General features: G+C 43.5%; 2 long non-coding RNA genes across 2 annotated transcripts in view; one reads left to right on the forward strand and one right to left on the reverse strand.

Annotated features, from left to right (window-relative positions):
* Window positions 1-808: 808 nt before the first annotated feature.
* LOC135970166 (uncharacterized) overlaps window positions 809-23,798 on the reverse strand; it is a 31,404-nt gene continuing 8,414 nt past the window's right edge. Inside the window, exon 2 of the long non-coding RNA XR_010585687.2 lies at window positions 809-1,799. This is a non-coding gene — a long non-coding RNA (uncharacterized lncRNA). The remainder of the gene's footprint in view (window positions 1,800-23,798) is intronic.
* LOC123572358 (uncharacterized) lies at window positions 9,717-23,538 on the forward strand. The gene is made up of 3 exons (XR_006696890.3): window positions 9,717-10,040; window positions 21,229-21,315; window positions 22,036-23,538. It is a non-coding gene; the product is annotated as an uncharacterized lncRNA (long non-coding RNA).

The raw sequence follows: 23,798 nt of genomic DNA on the forward strand, positions 1-23,798 counted from the left end.
GAACCTACCACAGAAATGCAGGTAAAACCCAAAGAAACACAAGGAGGGATGGACACTGCTCAAATCCCAGCAGGAGACAGAAACAGAAGTGACAAAATTGAGTAAAATGACTTGAAAATAAAGCATTACAAAAACTGAAGGGAAACTGATGAGTCTGGAAGACAGCAAAGGTGATCTGACATGCTTAATGGGAACTCCTAAAGAAGAAACTGAAGGAATGCAACAGAACCAATATTCAAGTCAGAACTCAGGGTAACTCAAGGCCGGGTGTGGTGGATCACACCTGTAATTCCAGCACTTTGAGAGGCCAAGGTGGGCGGATCACCTGAGGCCAGGAGTTCGAGACAAGCATGGCCAACAAGGCAAAACCTATCTGTACTAAAAATACAAAAACTTAGCCCAGGTGTAGTGGCAGGCACCTACAATCCCGGTTACTTGGGAGGCTGAGGCAGGAGAATTGCTTGAACCTGGGAGCCAGAGGCTACAGTGAGCCAAAATTGTGCCATTGCCCTCCAGCCTGGGTAACAAGAGTGAAACTCTGTCTCAAAAAAATAAATTAAAAAAAAAAAAAAGAAAAGAAAAGATAACTCATAAAATGAGAGGAGTTAAACTTAGATATTGTAGGGGCACTCTGTACCATAGGGAAAACAGATCCATTTCAAGATTCTGGTAAACTTACTGGGCTTAAAAAAGATCTAAATCAGCTCACTCTCCCCTCATAAGGTTATTTATAAGGGGACCAATAAGGCTGGCTTAGTCCTCTCCACAGCTTCATTCACTGTTAGAAGCAAGGCATCATACTTACAAATTTATAGTCAAATCATTGTTTTTACTATACAAAAAATAACCCAGATAGTCTTTAGCATATTCCAAAAATATTGATCTCATGAGCTCTTGAGGAAAATCTATAAGAGAAGTTTTGGGAGTGACAATTGAATCTACTTATTTGTAGTACAAAAATATGGAAATTAAGTCAACAAAACAGAAGGTGAGGGATACAGAGCCAGACAATATAGAAATGGTATAGCAAACTTTGAAAGGATAAGAAGGATCTCACCTTATGAATACTTGTACAAAATAAATAAAATGAATAAATGAATCCAACAGCACACTCAAATATAATATATACTATGATCAGTTTCTGGACTTACTCCATAAATACAAGGATGATTCAACATTAGATTGTCTATTAGTAAATATCTTATTAATAGATTTAAGGATAAAACCCATATGATTATCTTCAGAAGTACTAAAAAGTTATTTTAGAAAATCAAATACCTTTTCTTTTCTTCCCAAATACATTAGCACTCAGAAGGACTTCTTTTTTTTTTCCCCCCCGAGACAGAGTCAGCTCTGTTGCCCAGGCTGGAGTGCACAGGTGCAATCTCGGCTCACGGCAACCTCTGCCTCCCAGGTTCAAGCAAGTCTGCTTCAGTCTTTGAAGTAGCTGGGACTGCAGGAGCACAACCACCACACCCGGCTAACTTTTGTATTTTTTAGTAGAGACAGGGTTTCACCATGTTGGCCAGGCTGGTCTTGAACTCTTGACCTCAGGTGATCCACCAGCCTCTGTCTCTCAAAGTGCTGGGATTACAGGCATGAGCCACTGCTCCCAGCCAGGACTTCGCTATGACACAAAATTTAGAGGCCACAAATGAAAGACTAATCCACCAATTGCATCAAACCAAAAATCTTCTGCATAGACAAAATGTCACATAAATGTAATCAAATGAAGGGTGTCCCAAACTGGTATCTCATATTATAGACCAGGGCTTCTTTCTCTCCTCCTATGGAAAGAGCTATACAAAAGAACAAAATATTAGCAACACCATAATAAAGCAGACAAAGACTGTGACAGATTTTTCATAGAAAAAGCATATATAAATGGCTCTATAAAATCTGGAAACGAAATGTCCAATGTTACTCAGAACAAGAGAAACTCAAATTACCATACCCTGAGTGACTGTTTTTTATCTTTCATATAAATGACAAAAGGCAAATAATTTGATAATGTTAATGACAGTGTGGGGAAGAAACACTCTCTTACACTACTGGTGGAAGTGTTAATTGAAATGATATTTTTGGAGGGTAATTTGGTAATACCTGTCAAAATTACAAAATTTTGCACACACCATTTCACCCAACATTTACTTCTAGGAAATTATTCCACAGATAAACTCATTCATTAATGGACTGACATTTGCACAAGGCTATTCACTGAAGCATTGTTTGAGTAGCAAAAGATTGTATACAATGAAAATACTTATAAATAGGCCTTGTTAAAGAAACCTTTGGACATTCACACAGTGGAATCATATTATGTAGCTATAAAAGAGAATAAGGACATCTTTATGTAACAGTGTTTTTGTTCTTTTGGGCTTCTATAAAAAAGTACCATAGACTGGGTTGCTTATTAGCAACAGAAATTTATTTCTCACAGTTCTGGAGGCTGGGAAGTCCAAGGTCAACTTGCCGGCAGATTCAGCGTCTTCCTGGTTCATAGAAGAAGGCTTTTAGCTATGTCTTCATATGGTAGAAGAGGGAAGGGTCTCTCTGGGGCCTCTTTTATAAAGGCATAATTCCAGTTCTGGAGGGCTTCTCCCCACGGCCTCATCACCTCCCAAAGTCACTTACTGCAAATACCATTATCTTGAGGGTCAGGATTTCAATATATGAATTTTAGAGAGACACATTTGGACCACAGCAGTCAGTATAAAAATATCTTCAAGATACATTCTTAAATGGAAATAGTCCAGTGTAGAATTTGGTGTAAATATGCTACCATTTGTGAAATAAAAGGGGAACATATGTATAAGCATTTGCTTGTACATGTCTCTTAAAGGATATGCAAAAACAATTAATGTTGGGTGTTTATAGGGAGGAAACTGAGTGTTTGGGCACAGAGACAGGAAATATTTATTGCATACTCATTCATCCATTTGGAATTTTGAACCATGTGAATTATCAACTCCAAAAGTTAAATACAAATACATTAACTATTCTTTAAAACGCGCCTCCTCTTACTCCTCTGTCCAATAAAATAATATAAAATAAAATAGACCATTAACTTGTAGCCCTTCAAGATATTTTCTATGTAGCCTTGGGCTTCATTTTCACTCTCTGCTCATGTTTATACTCATTGCATCTTATGTCTCCAGTTCCTTTCTAGGTCCTGAGAGGAGAGTCCATATTTCCCCCTCCTTCTCATTTCCCCAGAGTCAGAATTCAAGCCCTCACTGGACCTTCTGGCTTTTTGGCCTCCTCCCCATTTGTTTTCCTTCATGCATACACAGGAGGCTTTCTTCTTGCACTTGGGAAGGGGGAAGGACCAATGCTGTGAGCAGGCTAGGGCCAGAGGAGAATGAGGACAGCCTGCTTCCTGGCCATGCCTGGTCATTGTGGGGAGAGGGAAACTTAGAAGCTGACAGAGCTGTTTTCAAAGTACATTTTGTGAGGCTTTGGGAGTAAGCATCATCTCCCTGGACTAAGATGATAAAGGTGAGGCCGCTCTACCATTCTAGAACCCACTCCTGAGCTATCGCCCCAGGAGCCAGCTGGAAGCTCCTTCAGGCAGCCTGGAGGCTGCAGGGGCCAGGAGACCACGGCACGAAGCAGCAGATGGCCCAGAGGGGGCATGTCAGAGGCATCCTTCAGGGCTCCCAGAGGTAACAGGGGGCATTAGCCACAAGAGAAGCTTCCCACTGAGAGCGGGGCTGTGTGTCATGGGTGGTGGGGCTGTCAGGATGGAGGAACACTTGGAGCCATTCAAATTTGAACATGAATTTTGATCTGATTCACATTTAAGTCTAGTGACCAGGTGAACTTTGGGTCATTAGTTCACATTTGTTGAAATAATTTTAAGTCAAAATATCTGTGAGAATTAGAGATATTTTGAAGGCAAAATTGTCCTCTCTGTTTGGAAAGACGCTGTTCTTAAATAAGAGAGGCCTGTCCAATCCAGCCGGCCTTCAGTGTGCAGTGGGCGCCCCTGCAATTATCTGCAGCGTCCCAACTCCTTCTCAGCTTTCTTGCCGCTGTGTGTATGCCCACGGCTTCCCTCTTCCTGGAAACCCCACTCCGCCCACCCTCTGACCTGGAAAATTCCTATTCATATTTTAAGACTAAAACTAATTCCTTTTAAAAACACTTCTTGCCCTTTCCTGTACACAGATGGAGTTTTCATTCCTTCCCTGTGCTCCCAAAATATACTGTGTCTACTTCTGGATAGCACTCACTGGGTAGCATTGTAAGTCCAAGCTCATGGGACACTCCACAGTGGGCTTTTAGACGTAAGAATCAGGCTTTCCTGGGTTGTACTCTTAGCCCTGAGCACAGTGTGGGGTACCCAGCAGCACTGCATGAAGGGGGCATACATGATTGGTTCTTTCTCCATAGGATGCAAGGGTAGTGGCACTGAGTGAATGAGATGAAGTTCTCATCTTCTGTGTATGCGTCTCTAACAGGAACTTTTTGGAAGTGAAAGGGAGGACAAAGTCAGAGCAAAGGGTGCAGATGGACAGCACAAGGGTATGGGAGGTTCTGGAGCCTCTGCCACCTCCATCCCACTTGTAAATATCTAACAGATGATGCATTATTGTATGTGCTGTTCACTAGTAAAATGGCATTTGAAAAGTTCTATATTTTAGATTTTCTTGCAGCTAGTCTCAATTCACGAGGTTTTGGTAATTTGAATTTGATAGTTATTGACCAGTTAATTTCTCAGCACTGCTGAAACAAGCCTTAGTAAGAGAAAGGAAACAGGAAAGTAGATGCTGTCTTTCTTCTTCCGTCTATTAACACCCTTTCAGTAACATGATAAAAACAGATCCACAGAAGCAGAGGAGGCTGGAGCCATCAGCGGCCATGGTCACAGACACCCCATCGCTTTGAGCTGAGCCACGTGGGCAGTGTGTGCTGAAGCTGAATGAGCCTGCCCTTCCCTTGCCTAGGATTAACCACAAGAACAACAGCTCACAGTCAACTCGGCTTCATCCTTTCTAATGCATTTCATACTGGAGCTAATGCTATGGGTGTCCAGCCAACATCCCCTTAACTGATCAGGGTGCCTGTGTCCCAGCTGCTGTGGCTCAGGCTGTCCCTTTCTCTGCAGCTGCTGGAAGCCTCCTGACCTGAAGCTGTTCCTCTCTCTCTCCTTCCCACCCTCTGAGTGTGTCTGACCCGTAGGGATCCTTCCTCATGCTCCCACTCTTGTTACTTCAGTCTCACTTTTCCATTCACTCTTTTTTTTTTTTTTTTGTCCAAAGATCATAAAACACAGAAAGGGCAGTGATTCCAGCTGTGTGTTAACATTGCGTGGGAAATTGTTTCCAGTACACATTCCCAGGCCCCACCCAGAACTCCTGGACCAGCGAATCCCCTGGTGGTTCTGATGCAGGCAGCCTTGCCTTGATCTGTGCATGTTCACCTGGCATCCGCTGTAATGGGCATGAGTACCCATTCCTGTTGCTCCTCCTGGGTGACCACTGTTGAGTTGCCTAATTTCCCTATGCCGCCATTTTCCCATCTATAAAATGGATGCCACCCACCTAACAATATGGTTGTGAGGATTAAATCCAGTAATCATGAAAGCATGAGATCTGGTTAGAAAGTTTATTAGCTAGGAAAAATTTGTCAGATTATGAGAGAGACCAGACTGCGGCGAATTAAATAAGAAGAAAGTTAATTTCCATCCCTGGGCAGAGAAGGTAGACACAACAGACCTGGGATGTCATCAGTGACCTTGGCTCTTTGTAACTCTCTGGTCTGATATTCCCAACATTACTTCATAGTCCAAAATAGTTTCTAGAACTCCAGCAATCACATTTAGGCTCCAAACAGGAAGAAGGAGGAGTAAAACAAGGGCACACCACCTCCTTGTCAAGGAAATGTCCTGAAGTTCCCATATCACTCTGCCACTCATATGGCAGAGAGCAGAGCTTATTCATATAGACATATCCAGCTATCAAGGGGGCAGAGAAACGTCTTTTACTGCAGGAGGCAACGTTCTGGAGTAAAATGGGTGTTCTATCCCTAAGGAAGGAGAGAATAGTTATAGGGACAACCATCAGTGTCTACCACAGAAAAGGAGCTTTGATGCCAGCCTTCTTGGATTCAAATCCCAGCTCTACCAGCTACTAGCTTTGGGAAAGTTACTCAACAATCTTGCCTCAGTTTTCTTATCTGTAAGTGATAAGAATAATGCTGCATGCCTCAGAAGGTTATTATAATGATTAGATACTCCAATATAAAGTGTTTGGTGTACAGTGGGTGCTCAATAAGTGTAAGCCATTATTATCACCGTTTTGAATTTCCATCCATTGTGTCCATTGCTAATATCTGAGAGTCCAAAGAAAATAAGACAGTCTCAAGATGATTTCACCCCCATTTGAATCTAGTGCCACAATCCTCCCGGTTGTACTTGAGGTTCCCTCCATCTGAGTCACTTCAGTGGTTTTTGCCCAGATGATGGGACATGACCTTCAGAAGGCTGCTACTCGTTCCTGAGTCCCTTGAGGGCCTCAAGTGTTCTAGCTAAAGAATACTTAAGTCACTCAATGTTTGCTGACTAAGTGCAGAGGAGCCTGGCTCCAGTGGAATTGGGAGATGGGGTGGAAAGGTGTGAAGCCCAGCTGAAATGGGCTCAGTGGGACCATGGGCTAATGAAGTGGATCCCACGCCAGAGCAGAGGGGGATTGTGAGAGGAGGGGGTGCTGAAACACAGGGCTGGGTGTGGCTTTCTTTTCTGGCTTTGCTCTCTTGCTTGTGGCAGCTCTTAGAAGACTGATTAGAACAGGAAGTAGGTGTTGCTGGTTAGCTGATTGATAGATGGTTTTTCTCTTCTGCAGGCCGATTGTGTGTGCTGACATGAACCAGGCACAAAGGGCCCTGTTTGAACCAGGAGAGGGCCATGCTCTGCAGTTCTGATCCTCAACACTCCAGACATTCTGGGTTTGTGGTGTGTGTCTGGTCTACAGGGAGCCCTCATGTCTTAGGGGGCAGACGATGGCCCATGCACACAAGTGGAACAGAGAGCTCATCATCCGGTTGCGTTCCGCCTGGAAAAACACTTTCATTTTCTGTCTCTGTCTAAGGGTAAACTACTGAACACAGCAGAAGTTCTTCATAAGGTAGCTCCTTGCATTTGGAGTCTAGACCTTCAGGTTTAGGGAGGAGAGCTGGAACTGCTCACTTGGCCCCTGTCTGGTCATGAGACATTTGGAGTGGCTTATCACTTTTTGTTCAGTTTTTCATTTATGAAAAGAGAGTAACAATATATTCTGTTGGCTTTGCACTTTTTTTTTAAGGGAAAAAACCTGAAAAGTAGAAGAGAAACCTTAGGAGAGAGTATTAGTTACATTTCCAGAAATTAGTGCTGTGGGTTTTCTTGGTTTAGCTACTTGTAAGATCAAGTGAACCATAGTACTTGTATGTCTAATGACTTCCTACTTCCTGATATCAAATCAACCTTTCCCTGCCTCTCATAGATTTTCCCCTCCTTCATCAATGCTCAGGGAGTCGCCCGATCCGTCAGAAGCCCCAGGATTCAAAATGGGGATAGCTGAGAACTTGGCACTATTCTATTCCGAGTGTGAAATATGTGGCAAATTGTGTTTGTGTAGATACATTTCTGGATACGGATGTTGTGGCAGAGGGAAGATAATAAATGATGTGATCTTTACCCAAAAATAGTTTAGAAAATAGACAAGACACACATCCATAGAGAACCCTAACAAAAAGAAGGACCCACCAAGAGGGTGGGGTATTTGACTGTCAGGAAAGAGTAGTCAGGTCTGCCCACCTCTCAGGACTGATTGAGAGGATTGCATGAAGATCAAGAGATTATGTATATGAGGCACTTTGTAAACTGTAAAGTCCTATGCCCATATTGTAATTTACTCTTGGTTAAGGAATGCTTCACAAGTGGGGGGCAGCGGGGGCGGGATCCAAGACTGACCTTGAAGCATAGGAGGATAAAAGACGAGGAAGGGCATGGTCAGGAGAGATGTGGGCTCTGCTCACATTACACTTGAGAGTTTGGTGTCTGTGGCTCCATTTTGCAGCTAAAGACACTGGGAGTCCAAGGGTGAGCAGTTTGTCAAAAGATACAGTGAGAGACAGAGCAGGTCTACAGCGCTTTCCATGTAGTTTGTGAGAACCTAATGTGAAATTCAAGCTCAAAGTCACAGACCTAGGTCAACCAGCTCCAAGTCTCGAATTTATCTTCTGAAATTGCTTCCTTCAGTGCAGGGTTAGCAAAGGGAGAGTATAAAGAAATGAGGCCAGGAAGACTGATCTCAAAGTGCTCTACAGAAGGCTTTGGGGTGGGTGGGGAGCCTGGGGGTTAGCAGACTAGACTGATTAACTGGGTGGCTGATTTCCAGCCTTGTTGCTAAAAAGATTTTAGAGAAACACAAAGGACCCAAAGCAGCAAGATAAAATTAAGTTAAAAGAAGTGAAGAAATAAGGCAAAGAGAAGATAAAAATAGGAGTGAAAGATGAATCCAGAAGTGAGGCTATTGCATAAAATGCATAATGTAATTTCCTGTGCATTTGCTGGAGATGGACCACACATTTGGCTCTGCACAGCATGAACAGGGAAACAAAATCAGTCCTACGATCTGCAGCATCCATAAGGGGGAGAAAGGACACGGAGAAGATTCCCCTGTTAGGGCAGAGCTGGATTGAGAGCGTTTCTGTCTCTTGAAGTGAAAGAATCCCTGATAAAGACCTGGATTTGGCCACAGGAAGGGCAGGGGAAGGAGTCTAGTATCCCACTGTTATGATAGCATTTTCCAGGTTGCTTAGTGGCGGGAATGGGTTGAGGGGTGAAACAGGAGCTGTGGCAGCACCTCAGAGACCGCAGGTGGCCTACAGAGTCAGTGAACCCAAGCAGAGGAGCCACCAGACAATTAACAAGCCGCCTAGTTCTTCAAGCTGGAGACAGACAGCTGGCCAGGGCTGCAGGAGAATCTCAGTGCCCCTGGAGAGGTCATTCCCGGCAGGGCCCAGCAGGGGCTAGGCCAGCTTGCAGCCCCATGTGGGAGCCTTCCGGGCTCTGCTCTCAGAAACTGCCCCATTCTGGAGGGCCCAGAGCCAAGGGGCCGCCTGCTCTGCAATACTCATTCCTGGGTAGTTAGTTGTTCATGGAGACACGTTGCATGAGAGGAGGCTTTGCCAAGGGCTGGAGCCAGGGAAAATGGGGGCCCCACCCAGAAGCTAAGGCAAACAAATCAGGAGCAATTTAGGACTTGCACCTGCAAAATACGAACTGTTAAAGTGTTTTGTGATCAGAAAAACATGATTTTGCTGCCTGCCTTTAATTCCATCTTGGAAGTTCTCTGAATGGAATGCTGAGATTTAATGTAGAAGACAAAGAGGAAGGAATAATTATTCTCTTCTGTCTACTGTTTTCCTACTTTCTATGTTGCATACACAGACACACACATACATACACACACATACGTGCATACACACACACACACAGAGTCCTTGGTTGTTTTAAGTGGTAATAGTGTCCTCTGGAAGCAGCCTAGGGTGGAAGGGTTCATAGAAAGCACCCCTGAGAAAATCCCCACTGCTGCGTTTGAGGGTCCCTGGGGAAGTCGATTGCACGTCTTCCCAAGGAGCTGTGACTTCTTATTCTCCCCCTGTGTCGGCAGCTTCCCCTCAGCCATTGCCAAAAGCACTTAGCCCCTGACAGCGCTTGCCGGGGTTTCACACTATCTGAGTCATCCTTTACGAGCCTGCATGCACTCAGTGATCCTCAAAGCCCTGGTTAAGTTTGAGCCTGGGGATTCTGGAAGCATAATGCAGGTTTCAGGGCATGACGCTCCCTGCTCTGTGGTGGGCCAGGAGCCAGGAGGAAGCCAGAAGAGGCTGGGTTCTGGAATTCTCCTTCTTGTCATTGGAAGCTTGCAGTGCTGTGCTGGGGCCATTTAACATATTCGTGCTGCAGGTGGTGGGATTTTTATTCCAGATCTTCAGCCACACACTGGGAAGGACCTGGTTGTGCTCAGCGAGCCATCGTTGGTCAAAAGAAGGTAACAGGATCCTATATGTTTTTTAATATTTTTGCACAATATTTATGTCTTCAGCTGAATAAATTCTTAGCAAAAGCAAAAGCTGAAGATTTGGGGCAAGAGTTCATTTCCATTTAGCAAGTGGAGATTTAGGACCTGGTATATCGTCATAGCCCTGATTATTCTCAGGCCAAAGGAGATTAGGTCATCCAGCCTATCTCCAGTTTCCTGGAGCAGGATGGAGAAGTGAGAACAGAGAGATAAACAGGGATGAAGGAGGGATGTCTGGATGGCTCTCCCCTGCCATCACACAGAGATCTCTAACTCAACAAACGCAAAGTGCATTTACTGTCTTTATCCCCCAAATTGCTTCTTCTTTATGACCCCTTCTCCCAGTCCCCAAGCCCATAATCCAGTCACCTGGTCACCTGCAATTACTGCACCTAGCAAGTGTCCTGGCCTCCGCCTGCCTCCCCTTTCCCAACCTTCCCCTCACTCTCAGCCACAGTCATCTTAACTGGGATCTTAGAGAAAGCCATAGTCATCTTTGACTGTGATCCATCCAGTGTTCTCTTCTCACCCCAAAGCCTGAACAGGTCCTCACAGGCTACAGAAGGAGAGCTGGCACTGCTCACTCCCAGACCTGTCTCTGCCTCTCAACCTGGGACCCTCAAAGCCTCAAGTTTAGTGGGTTACCTCCAGTTTCTCACTCTCTCTCACCTCTGAATCTTTGCACACACAATTCCTTCTGCCTGAATCACCTTCCTCTTTCTTACTGGGCTAATTCAAGTTCACTCTCCAGGTCTCAACTTAAATTTATCTACTAATTCTCCCACTTCTACTCTGGCTGCATATTGGAAGTGCAAGCTTTCTTGGCAGTCATTTCTGAGCTCTGTGAGGGCAGGGGCCATGTTTATACCTTTCTGGTGGATTTCTAGAATTTAGTACAGAACCAAGGACACAAGAGGTACTTTATAAATATTTCCTGAATGAATGAGGGAGTAGATTAAACATCGTGTTGTTAAGTCTAAGCCAAACATGGTAACATCAAGGTGTTGGGAAAAGAGCGTGAGCCCTGGAATCAGACCAAATTTTACTTGAATCCTGGGTCCAGCAGTGGCAAAGTGTGTTAGAATTCTCCATAGAAACAGAACCAATAGGAGAGATAGACAGATAGCAGATAGATAGATGGATAGATAGATAGACGGAAGATAGGTAGAAAAAAGGAAATAGGATGTATACAGAGATCTGTACATCTATCTATTGGTGATGTATAGCTAGATAGATAGATCAATTGATTGAGAGAGGCTGCGATTGAGATTTATTTCAAGGAATTGGCTCACACATAATTGAGGGCTGGTAATTCCAAAATCCACAGGCCAAGTCCAGCAGGCTGGAGACCTAGAGAAGGGCTGGGGTTGCAGCTGGAGGCCGAAAGCGATCTGCCACAGAATCCCCTCTTCCTCTGGGACTTCTGTCTTTTGTTCTATTTAAGCTTTCCACTGATTGGATGGGGGCCAAACACATTATGGAGGGACATCTGCGTTACTCGAAATCTATTCATTTAAGTGTTACTTGCATCTCTAAAGTACCTTCCCAGAAATGCCTAGACTAGTGTTTGACCAAATCTGGGTACCGTGGCCTAGCCAACCTGACACATAGAATTAGCCCTCACATGAGGTGATCTAGGTGAGTTATTTAAGGTCTCCTAGCCTCTGTTCACTTCACATTGATGGGATAACGTGATGCCTGTCTCACAGAGCTGTGACAAGGATTAAAGCAGACAGCGTGTCTGATAAACAGCTGTGACATTGCTGGCTTATGGTAGAGTCTCACTTTCTTACCTTGCTCTTATTCCAGCCATGCTCCTCCCCAAAAGGAGGGCCACGTGGTAGCAGAGCTTGGCAGTGCAGGATATTTCTGCTCCTTCTACACCTTTCTTAGTGGAGGGGACACTCCTGAAGGAGAAGGACCCTCTTTTCCCTGTTCCTAGAGGCTGGCTACGTGCAGCCCATTCATTCTATTTCCATACTCATGGAAAAGAGGGCTCGAGGAATGAAAATCTGCTGAGGTCAAAGCCACATGTGGACTCCTGAATAGAAGTAGAGGTAAAATGCAGACTGGAATTGAAGTCTGTGTTCCTTGTAGATTTTATATCCTGTGCACCCTGCCCAGCCTCTGGGTTCCATAGGAGCTCTGGAATCACAGAAAGTCAGCAAACAAGATGCTATTTCTACCAAGGATCCACTGAGCTCCTTCTCCCTGTCCACAGACATTGCAAGTGGATGTGCATACAGGCCTCCCTGTTTGGCTTTTCTTCTAATTTCCTTGAAATAGTTAGAGATGGTTTTGTGTGATTAACAAAGTTTATTTCTTTGGTAAAGGCAAGACCCATAGACCTCCTTCTATTTTAAGCAAAATTAGCTTTCTTTCTTTGTAAAAAAGAAAGATAAAATATTGCCTATCATGTGTGTGGCCTGAACACAACCTTCAAAACATCTTAAAGGTTATCCATCAGGATTCTTAAAAGGAAATATATTGTTCTTAATTATTCTTATCTTATTATATAATATGCTGTGGATTTATTTTTTAGCCTATAATCTTATGCCAAAAGAGGCCATTTAGGCTTATTTTATTTGTAGAGTGAAACAGAAACAAAATATACGGGACTATGTTTGCTATTTTAAATTCTACTCTCTATTACTTTTCCTTTCAACTTGGAAAGGAATTTTGTGCTACGGATCGACGTTTGGCCCAGGGTCAGCGGCGCTCCCTGCAGGCTGGTGGGGAAGGCCTGAGAGAATTCTGGGCCAGCAGGCGTCCATATATTTCTTCCATAATCCTGTGCGCGCAGGGCGAAGTATCAGGCAAAGGTATAAATAAAATGTTCCTACTCCACATATGGTATTTTGGGTTTACAAATCCTTCATAAACTTTTTCCATTCCTATCAGCAGTTTTATTCATTATGGGACATCCAGCAACTCTCCTTTCGGGATTATTTGAGAAGCAGCAAAGGCTTACTGTGAAAGGAGCACGTTTGCTGTAAGATTTGTGCAAAGATTGAGTGCCTGGCGGGGAGTAATCCCTAGACTGCGGATCTCACATGTTTGGTGGGGTTTCCCCTACTGCTGGCTTTCATGTTCTCAGGGCATCATTGCTGTGGTGGTGCAGCCCTAATGCTGGGAAAGTGCCTGCTTTCTCTTTTCCCCCAGGGCCCCAGGGTCATGCCTATGGGCTGGCTGACATGTTTTCTCCTTTCTCTTTCCTGCCTGTATTCACCTTGTGTTTTTACTGATTTGGGGGTTCAGAGTGGGAAATCAGGCCAAAAATATATACATTCGAGATTTTAAAACTGAGTTTTACCGAGTATTCCCCTTGCAATTTGAAATTATGGTCCTCTTTCCGTCTCTGTGTAAGTCTGGGTTTTGACCAGTTTATGGAAAAAGTATATATTGGATCAAAAGGAGGCAATAGTTGGGTGTGACCCGGGAGCCGAAGTATCTAGACACATCTTAATGGGTGGCCTCATTCGTAAGAACAAAGAGAAAGATCCCTTGCTGACTGAGTAAAGGAGAAACAGACATCCTCCGCGGCTGAGGCTGGCAGGGGATGCTAGAGCGAGCCAGCCAGTATGAGTTCACAGCCCAGGTCACACACCCTCCCCTCTGCTTGGCAGCAAGCACTATGCCTGGCACAAGTTATTGAGTGTTGTTCAATGTTTTGGATAAATTAAGAGGGGCAAGTGCCAGACTAGATGGTGCCACATTTTTTACTCTGTCCTCTTCCAAACTGTAATCATCCTGGTTCCACCTGCTAATTACCATTCGAATGTATCCCTTCCACTACAATGGCACTGCCTCGCCTCTGACCATTGGCTTCTACAGCCACTTACTATTACTCCAGATTGGGATCCTAAGCTGCAGTCAGACCACCAGATAGATCTGTGGATCCTCAGAGAAAGATCTGCCTGTTAGCTAATAAACTAATAAACTTCAGCTCAGGGCGTCACTTGTACGGTCCCTTCTAAGAGCTGGAGGGAGGCCTTGCAATGTGCTCACATGGTCACATATTTTTGTAAAATATATTAAAAGTGAGCTATATTTAGCCATAATTGGTTAAGACTGCTTCCCCTTTCTGTTTCAACTTCCCCTCCTTGCATCTACTGTTGGGGTGTCAGCGTCGTCACCAGCACTTTGGGGCCCCAGCTAAAGGGAAGCTGAGTTGCGAATATATTTAGTTTGGGTTCAGTAGGGGATATTTTTGTGGTTGGTAGTTGTTTCTGAATGCAGTTAAGTTATTACTAGTCATCTTGGTGTAGGAACGGCTTCTAGGAATACTCCTACGGCCCCCTGCACTGACGCACCCAGCCTCGTGACAGGAAGTGGAGGGTCAAACGTCATCTGGTGATATGAATTTGTCCTGCAGCATCTGATACCAGACGTTTACGCAGAATCAAGGAGAAGCAAAGTTTGAAATGTACAAAACAGGAAGCTGGTCTCTGGAAAATTCTTCCAAAGTCAGATATGTAAAATTGTAAGCAGAGGACTTTGTTTTCAATGACAGCTAGTCAAAACAGAAGTTGTCTCCTTTCAGGAATATAGCATGCCATGCTGTGTATACAATTATACAGGCCTCATACATTTTTCTTTCCTCCTTGATGAGAGTTCTGCAAAAGAGATTTATTGGAATTCTCATGTTTTAACCTATGGTTGTGGTATTTATCATCATTCTAAAGTTTCTATTTTTTTTTTGAGTTTTATCTTCTCATTCTAAATAAGTGTTCAGTTTTATACCTAATTATATATTCTTGGTTTTGAATTGTTTTGCTTAAAAAAGGCTCCTCAAATTCTATAATATCAGATTCCAGAAGATCTGTGTAAGACACTGACTGTCCCTGGGGTTGTAGTCAGCCTGGTCTTCTTTTTTTTGTTGATTTTAATTGAGATGGAGTTTCACTCTTGTTACCCAGGCTAGAGTGCAGTGGCTCCATCTCGGCTCACTGCAACCTCTGCCTCCTGGGTTCAAGTGATTCTCCTGCCTCAGTTTTCCGGGTAGCTGGGATTACAGGCATCCACCATCACACCTGCTAATTTTAGAGCCAGGGTTTCACCATGTTGGCCAGGCTGGTCTCAAACTCCTGACTTCAGGTGATCCACCTGCCTTGGCCTTCCAAAGTGCTGGGATTACAGTTGTGAACCACCACGCCCGGCCAGGCTGGTCTTCTTAAAGCAGAAGGCTAGTAGGTGACAGATTCCTAATTGGAATCCTTTGACGACCTTCACCCTTCATAAACTGACATTCATTGCCCTCCTCCTCCCTCTACCTTTACCATGCTATAGACCAGCCATGTGCACACTGACAGCTCCTGGGACACACAGATTCATTGTTTGCCCATCACCTCCTTTGACCATGTGGTTCCCTGTAATCCCAATGACTACTTCAGTATTTGTTCAATAATCTTCTGTTTGTCTTTCAAAATACAGCAAAGGCAGAAAATAATGCAGGTGAGGTGAAAACCTGCCAGCACTGGAGCTGGCATAGGGTGGCCTGCAGGGCCATGAGTGTTCACAGCTGGCCTCCTTGAGCCAGCCTTTGTAGGCTTATAGAGCCTGGAGCTCAACCATCAGTGGGAAATCTGGCATATAGCCCTGGTGCCTGGCCCCTTACTTGACACAGAGTGAGCGCCAAATCTGTGTCGTGAAAGGCGTCCATGAGACATCCCACTGTGGGTCCACCACCTAAAGCTCTGCAGTAGGAAGGATGTTGGTCTGGACTCTGTCCAGGACTCTGAACTTTGCTTTTCCCTTCCCCCTGACCTTCTGGTTTCTCCCCAGTCTATGTCACACGGCACTCTGCAGTGGCTGTCTGGTCTGGGTATGGACTATCTCCAGCCACCTCCATCCTCATGCCTGCAATTCCTGACATTCCTGCTTTGCCCCATCTTTCAAGGCCAGAGTTCTGGGAATACCCTGGAAAGAGCCATTTGTTTCTGCTTCATTCTTCGTTTATCAAAGTTGTCTCATTATCTTTCTCATGCTTAATTAGTGTCTGCCAAAGGAAAGGTGTCTGTAAATAGACTTCATCTTATATTTGTGACTGAAGGGTCCAAATCACATGTGGCAAAACAGAGCAGTAACTGGAGTTCTGGATATTCTTTGATTACATATCTGGTAGTATTGGCAGGGACATTTATGACAATAAAGAAAAGGTCAGTTATTGTTGACAATATTTACTGAAGGCCATTTCAAGCAAGCACTTTTTCATTATTTAATATGTGCTTTATTAAATCACAGGACTGTTATACTAAATTAAGTTAGAGTTGTATTAAAATTTATAGATGATTTCCCCCTCTTTATTTCCCTTCCCGTCATCTTCTCTGTGTGAGTGTATCATACAATCTTTCATTTCAGTTTAGGGATTTACATGTAAGGAAGATTGTGCCAAGTTACAGTCCTCCCTTGCCTCCCTTAGAATGCACATTATGTATCAAGAAAAGATATAAGGAGACTCTGGGAAACATCCAGGCCAAAGAAAGCAAACTTTAAATCTATCATTCTCGAAGCATGCCCTTGGCCAACTTCACAGAACTCTCCTGTGATTAGCTTTTTGGGGAATCATGAAAACGGTTTCCTTTGCATCCCCAAAGTTATGAACTTTATTTCTTCTTCCACGTATCCTACTGGCCAGTGTGAAGGTCCCCCAGTTTCTCTGGCTGGAGAGGGATGCAAATGCAGTTCCACTCCTAACTCCCAGGAGCTGCAGAGATAAATCAGCTCTTCACGTTTGCCATCTCTAAGGTTCCTTCACTTGGGTGAGCAAGGAGAGGGGTCCTCAGGACAGCACATGTATGTACCTGTTCTCAAAGCAGAAGCTCACCATTGTCCTGTTGGCTTGACCACAAGGAGTGACTCAGGCAGGACAGCCCATCTCTCAGCCTCTCCTCTCCAGGCCCAGAGCTTTAAAGATGAGATCAGCTTGAAAGGTCGTTTATCTGAAGTGCACTGTACTCAGTGGGGGCTGAGAAGTCCTCGAGGATTCCAGAACTTCCTTTAAATGCCTACCAGATGAAGGGGGCTTTGGTGCCACTCGAAGACTGGCATCAGATAGATGATAATTTCCCAGATATAATTTCATCCAGCTGGACTTGATACCAAATGCCAAATACCAGAGAATCATAATAGACCAGTCTTCATGAGTGAGACACTTTCAAGGACATTGACTGTTATTGTAACAAAACTACAGTCCAATTCCCAGCTCCACAAAATTCTGATCTTGCTTTCATCTTTTGCAAATAATAAGGGTTACAGTAGGATCAAGAGTGCGGGCTGGGAGTACAAGATAAATGACAACTCACCACGCCTTCTTGATAATCCCAAAAGGAGACTATTTATTTTATGCAAAAATAGTTATAATTCTTATGTGTGCTCAGATCTATTTTACTCCAAAAGATAAGTAGCCTTTTTTTCTCCTTTCTGGCAGATAATTAATAGTTTCTTATCTACATTTCCCTTGTCCAAACTAAGCTGTTAGGCAGGGTAGAAGAAAAACATGGGCATGTTCAATATGTTAATTATAAGGTTATGACATTATAAAATGTAACCTAAATACAGTGGCCTTAAAGATTCTGAAATCTGTGCCAAAAACGAATCACATAAGGACAGTCACCACAAAATGTTTGAGAAATGACCAATTACATTTGTTTCTTATTTATCCATCATTTCTTTGAGTAGAGCTTATGTTACTTTGTAACTTTTACTTTTCCACTATTTCAGTTGAATATTTCAAGTGTGAAGTGAAAGGGATTGGGGACACAGCTGTGACATGATATTGTGAGGCTAAGATGTGTGCAGTGTTTTAAAAAGAAAAAAATAACACTTTGGGAGGCTGAGGTGGGCGGATCATGAGTTCAAGAGATCGAGACCATCTTGGTTAACACGGAGAAACCACGTCTCTACTAAAAATACAAATAATTAGCCGAGTGTGGTGGCAGGCACCTGTGGTCCCAGCAACTCAGGAGGCTGAGGCAGGAGAATGGCGTGAACTCAGGAGGTGGAGCTTGCTGTGAGCTGAGATCGCGCCATTGCACTCCAGCCTGGGCGACAGAGTGAGACTCCGTCTCAAAAAAAAAAAAAAAAAAAAGGAAAAAAATATATTAGGCAAACAAAGGTGCTTCTTAGCCTATGGTTCTGCTAGGTCCCCAAACACCTGCATGGCTTATTTAGTCAATATCCTGGACTCGAGGGACTGAGAGCCTATAACAAGCTTACAAGGATGTTGCTAAAGAGATGGAGGCAGGCTGGCCTTAGCTGGAGAATTTCCTACTAATGTCGTTGTGTGGGAAAGAAAGTCCTGACAAAGAGGCAAACGGAAATTTTTCATATTTCCAAATTTTGCGGTAACCTAGCTTGGACTTTAAGCCACATCCTCCTGGAGTTGGACTGGATTCCTCCTGTTTTTCTTTCTCTGTAGCTAACCCCTTGGTGTCAACGTCTCCCAAGAAATCTGATGGTTTCATCTGCCCAGCAAACCTCATTGCTTCCAACAAATGGCTTTATTTAACTTTGGGGAGAAGATTGAAGACCAAGCATTTTTCATAGTTTATATCTGATGTTCATGTTTTATATTCTCTCGTTCAGATTGTATTCTTCTGCCTGCTTTCCAGGGGAGAAGTTTGCGTGTAATTCATTGCCCCATTCAAATCTCCTCTCATACTCAGTCACCGCACTTAAGCACATCTGGATGCCCAGCCCCACCTCTAGGTGCCAGTGTCCTTTTCAAAGAACAAGCTAACACTTTCTCATGCCTGGCAGGTGGTGGTGGGAGGAGCTAGGGTAGGGGGGAGGGAAGAAGGGGCTTCTAGTCTCCAAATTCTTCCACAAAGTCAACTGCCTGTGTTCCATGTCTGTCTTTCTCCTCCGATACCCGCTCCAATGCATTTCCCTGCCCTACCTCACCCGCTCCGCCTCTTTTGTCCCTAGTCCTCCTTTTCATCTGGCAGCTGCATTCCAGAATCTCCACCACATACCCAGGCCTCACCTGCATCTGCCACTCAACATTGGACTTCCACAGAGCACCCTTCTAGCTGACCTGGCTACACTTTGGGCGTGGCACATACTAGATATGATTATTCCAAGTGGCTGGCTTTTGCCAAGCCCCAAATTGTATTTTGCCAATCATTCTTTTTTTTCCTTTAATTTTCAATGCCTTATGTATTTCAATAGGAAATGTAATCCATCTGTTTCTAGTTCATTTGCAATTACAATAACTCATTAGAACCTTGTGTTGTAAGACTCATTTAATGTTCAAGAAGCCTTCTGAACTTTTTCACAGGACTTTATAAACACTCTTCCTAGAGGTAATCTTTGGCCAGCTTTGAAGCAACTTCAACATGACACTGTGATTTCAGTTCAAGAAGTAGATTAGCTAAAAGGTGTTTTCTCATCCCTATTAAGTTATTGTTCAGACTATATGTTGGTCATTGCATTCCCACAGGAGGATATTTAATTAAGAAAATTACTTGTGCCTGGAGGGCAAAGCCTCACACAGTGCCCTTCATTACAGGGTGAGGGGGGTGTCCAAAGCCTTTGCAGTAATTTCTCAATAGTTATGAACAGAAAGTACTCAAGATCCAACCATTGGCTGGGCGCGGTGCCTCATGCATGTAATCCCAGCACTTTGGGAGGCCGAGGGGGGTGGATCACTTGAGGTCAGGAGTCCGAGACCAGCCTGACCAACATGGCGAAACCTTGTCTCTACCAAAAATTAAAAAATTATCCGGGTGTGGTTGTGTATGCCCATCATCTTAGCTACTTGGAAGGCCGAAGCAGGAGAATGGCTTGAACCCAGGGGGCAGAGGTTGCAATGAGCCGAGATGGTGCCACTGCACTCCATCCTGGGCGACAGAGCAAGACTATGTCTAAAGTGTGTGTATATATATTTTATATATATATATATATATCTCAGTTTTATATATATATATATATCTCAGTTCCAGTTCCTTCTGGGAAATGTTTAGATACATGCATACACACCAGTGAAGATATCAAATGGAATCGAATGGTGGCAAAAGTGGAGAATGTGCACAGAAGTAGGTCTTTGGGGACGGAAGTCACTGTATAAGTGGAGCTACCTGTGGAAATGATGTGTAGACAATTGAAACGGGGACTAGAGTTTCCATTCCGGGAAAGTGAGATAAATGAGGAAAATAGTTTTAATTGCCCTTGCTTTGCCAGGTAAGGGAAACTACATACAAAGTGAAGTAAACAGTGGATGTCAAGATATTCAGACTATCTCCAGGGCTGTGGGCAAGGCATGCACTGCAGGAGGGAGAGCTGGGGCAGCTTATGTTCTTCTGTGTGCTCTCTGGGGAAGTCAGTCTCTAGTGCTGCTGATTGGCAGCACAAGGCCTCCCAGACAAACAATACTAAATGCTCAGTCTTTGCAGAATCTGAGTGAAAACTTGGTCTCGGACATGTCTGCCCTGACAGGTCTGATAGGCAGCTCATGTGTTTCAGTACTAGGTCCATGCTCACTGGTTATCACTCGAGTCATGTCAGTGGCTAATTATTCTGTAGCCTTCTCTTTTGATTTACAGTTCGTAATCCCATCCCATGCACAAGCTAGTGAGAGCATAGTTGGGGCTCCCAAGGAGTCACAAGCAGGTGGTGCTTTTGATGGATTCCAATATAAAACATATGTCCTCCACCAGAACAGTGTTATACAAAGTACAGGGCAGACTCACACCAGGAGAGATAATGAGAGAAAAACAGAGTCATAGAGAGAGGAGATCCAATTTTGTCTGTTAGGAGTCCAGCTACAAGCCACACTCAGACTTCCTCCATCCCTAATTCAACAAGTGTTGAGTTTTGCATCTTGTATGGAGTCAGACATGAGCCTTCTCTTCAGGGAATGAAGGCTGCTTGATGTGATCAACATGATAAAGAAAGGAGATGTTTGGAGAGTCGGGGGCTCCCTCCCAAAGGAACCAGTGGTCAGCACAGCCCCTGTCCTTGTCACTGGAATCCCTCCTTCCTCAACACACTTCCAAATCCTACATGCCACTCCAAGTCCAGCTCAAGTCCCATTTTTCAATGAAGCCATCCCAGTCCCTTGTCTGGGTGGTGCCCTGTTCATCTCTGTGCCTTGTTTGCTCACAATCCCTGAAGCTTTACTGATGTTCCCTTGCACTCATATTCTCCTTTTTTTTAGATGTGTGACTGGTCTCCTCCAAGTACATGGTTATATTCTCCATGACTAGGATTGCATCTGCGAAGCTTGGTTTCTCCACAATGCCAGGTATAAAACCTGCATTAACTGACTTTTCAACAGGGCTCTGAGCCTCCTTGAGCCTCCTGAACCCTCATGTCACTCCATGTGGCCACACTGGATAGTACTTGGGTGAATTTTTATCTGAGTAAGAAAATGAACTGCTGGGCTCTGGAGGCAGCAAAAAGGGGTAGGTCACAGATACAATAGAAATGAGATCTTGAGGGGCATTCTCGAATTCTTGATGCAGGTAGGGGGTTGTTTGTGATGGTGGCTTCAGGGAAGGATGCTTACCTGTGTGCCTTGTGCATTCGGAGAACTATAAGTCTGTGGCAGAACAAATCAAGCTGATCTTTTGGCTTTAGGTTCATTTGTCCAGACAATATGAGGCATCCTGGAATTGCCATCTTCCCTCCTGGGAGCTTTCTTTTCTCCCATCTGCTACATCTTACCCAGATGAGGCTGCAGATCAGCAACACGGTTGGTCTTAGACCACATCCTCCCTGCCCTCTTTCTCTCTCTTGTACAGACAAGAACCCAGGGTGTCCCAATGAGAGATGCTATGATTGGATATCATCACCATAATTTAAATTAAACTCTACATAAAGTATATATTTTTATGAAATGAGATCAGTCCATTCTCACGTCTAGGATCACTTTAGATCAGTGACCCCCATGATCTGTATACAATGTCACTGCATTTGAAATTTATTATTTTATGTAATTTTTATTGTACTTGCAACTCCACAGACTTTCAACATCAGCATTGTCCTGCCCAGCAATGTGTACCAAGAGAGGGTACACTGTGAAAAGGAAGGGAGCGCAGAGAAGTCACGCAGGAAAGTGCAAATAGCTGACTGTATGATTAACTGCTTTGAGTGCCACTGAGAGGTCGAATAAAATGGTCAAGAAAATAAATGTTGGATTTGGAGTATGGATGTAGTAGTCGGTTTGGACAAGGGCAGGATCAGAGATGTCTCTGGGGAGAGAACTAGATTGGAATTCTTTGAAGTGTGAATTGGGGGAAAGAAAGTAGACATGTGCAGACATCTTTCATGAACAGTTGGCTCTGAAAGATACATGGGCTAGTAGGGTTTTTGCCTTGTTTTGCACCCTTTTCTCCTAACCCAACTCTCCCATGATGTTGCCAGACTTACTGACTTTCTTCTCCTCTCACCCAGGTCCTGATCCATTTCTCTCCAGTATCTGACCATTCCTAATGCTGAGGATTTTTGTACTTCAGATCACATCAGTCTCTGAGCTTCTCTATGTGTTCTCTTCCAAACATGATCACTGTGCTTCATCCTGGCATTACACTCATCAGAGTGATCTGCTAAGCCAAAAAAGGCCCCATCCTTAAAAATAGGAAAATTCAGAGGAAGCTTCAAAATTAACTATTTTTTTTCCTTTAAAATATTTCCAATCAAATGCAAACACTTTGTCAGGTCTATGCCTCTATTTTTCTCCATAAGCAAGAGAAAAGAGCAGAGAATTTGATTCTCCTTCTATCTAGCAGATGCCCAAGGGCTATATGTTTGTGTTTGTGAAGGAGAGATAAAAAGGGAGAGAGAGAGAGAGGAGGGAGAGGAGAAGAATGCAAATGCACAGGCTAGAAAGAGGGAAGAGAGAATCAGGCAAAGACACCTCCTCGTTACTCTGGGCTCTGTCTGCATTTTCAACAGGCTTATGTGGAAACATCTTGCATCTTCAAATTCCATTCTAGGCTTGAAAGATACTGGGCAGGATATAACAGCTATTGTGTGTGTGTGTGTGTGTGTGTGTGTGTGTGTGTGTGTGTTTTACGTGTTTGTTGTAATAGATTTTCCATGAATCTTAGGGTTTTCTGGATGTACAATCATAAATAATGGGATTTGTTTCTTCTTCCTTCCCAGAGTAATTATTGAACTTCCATTGATTGTGTAATTTGCATAGCTAGGACTTCAGAACAGTGTTAAATAAAATAAAAAAGAATGGACATCTTTCTCTTGTTTCTGAATTCTCATATTTTAGCATGAATTATGACACTGGCTATTTAGTATCCATATTCTTTCTCATATTATAGAAACATTCACTTATTCTTAGTAGAGCTTTTGTTGTTGTTTTTTCAACATGGAGAATGTGTGTTGCTTTTTCAGGACCTATTATAATGCTAATATACTTTTTGTCTTTGAACCTACTGTTATCAATTATTAATGGAATTTCTAACTCTAAATCATTCTTGCATCCCCACAATAAATTTAACTTGCACACAAATATTTGCTTGTTGCTTGTTTGACTAATTGGGTTTTGTTTAAGAACTTTAAAGCTTATGTAAGACATTTATTGTTCATGTTTACAAAGGACTGTTTATGTTTGCTTTCCTCTATTATATTGTCAAATTTTGATGTAACAGCTACACTAAAATGAAGTAGATTGCTTCTCATAATTTTCTAAGTACTGGATTACATTAGCTAGGTTAACACTACCTAGTTGCTATAACAAACAACCCCCAAATCTCGAAGGTTTAACCCAAT

Source organism: Macaca fascicularis, chromosome 3 (genome assembly GCF_037993035.2).
Source record: "Macaca fascicularis isolate 582-1 chromosome 3, T2T-MFA8v1.1".
In the NCBI taxonomy this organism is placed as follows: domain Eukaryota; kingdom Metazoa; phylum Chordata; class Mammalia; order Primates; family Cercopithecidae; genus Macaca; species Macaca fascicularis.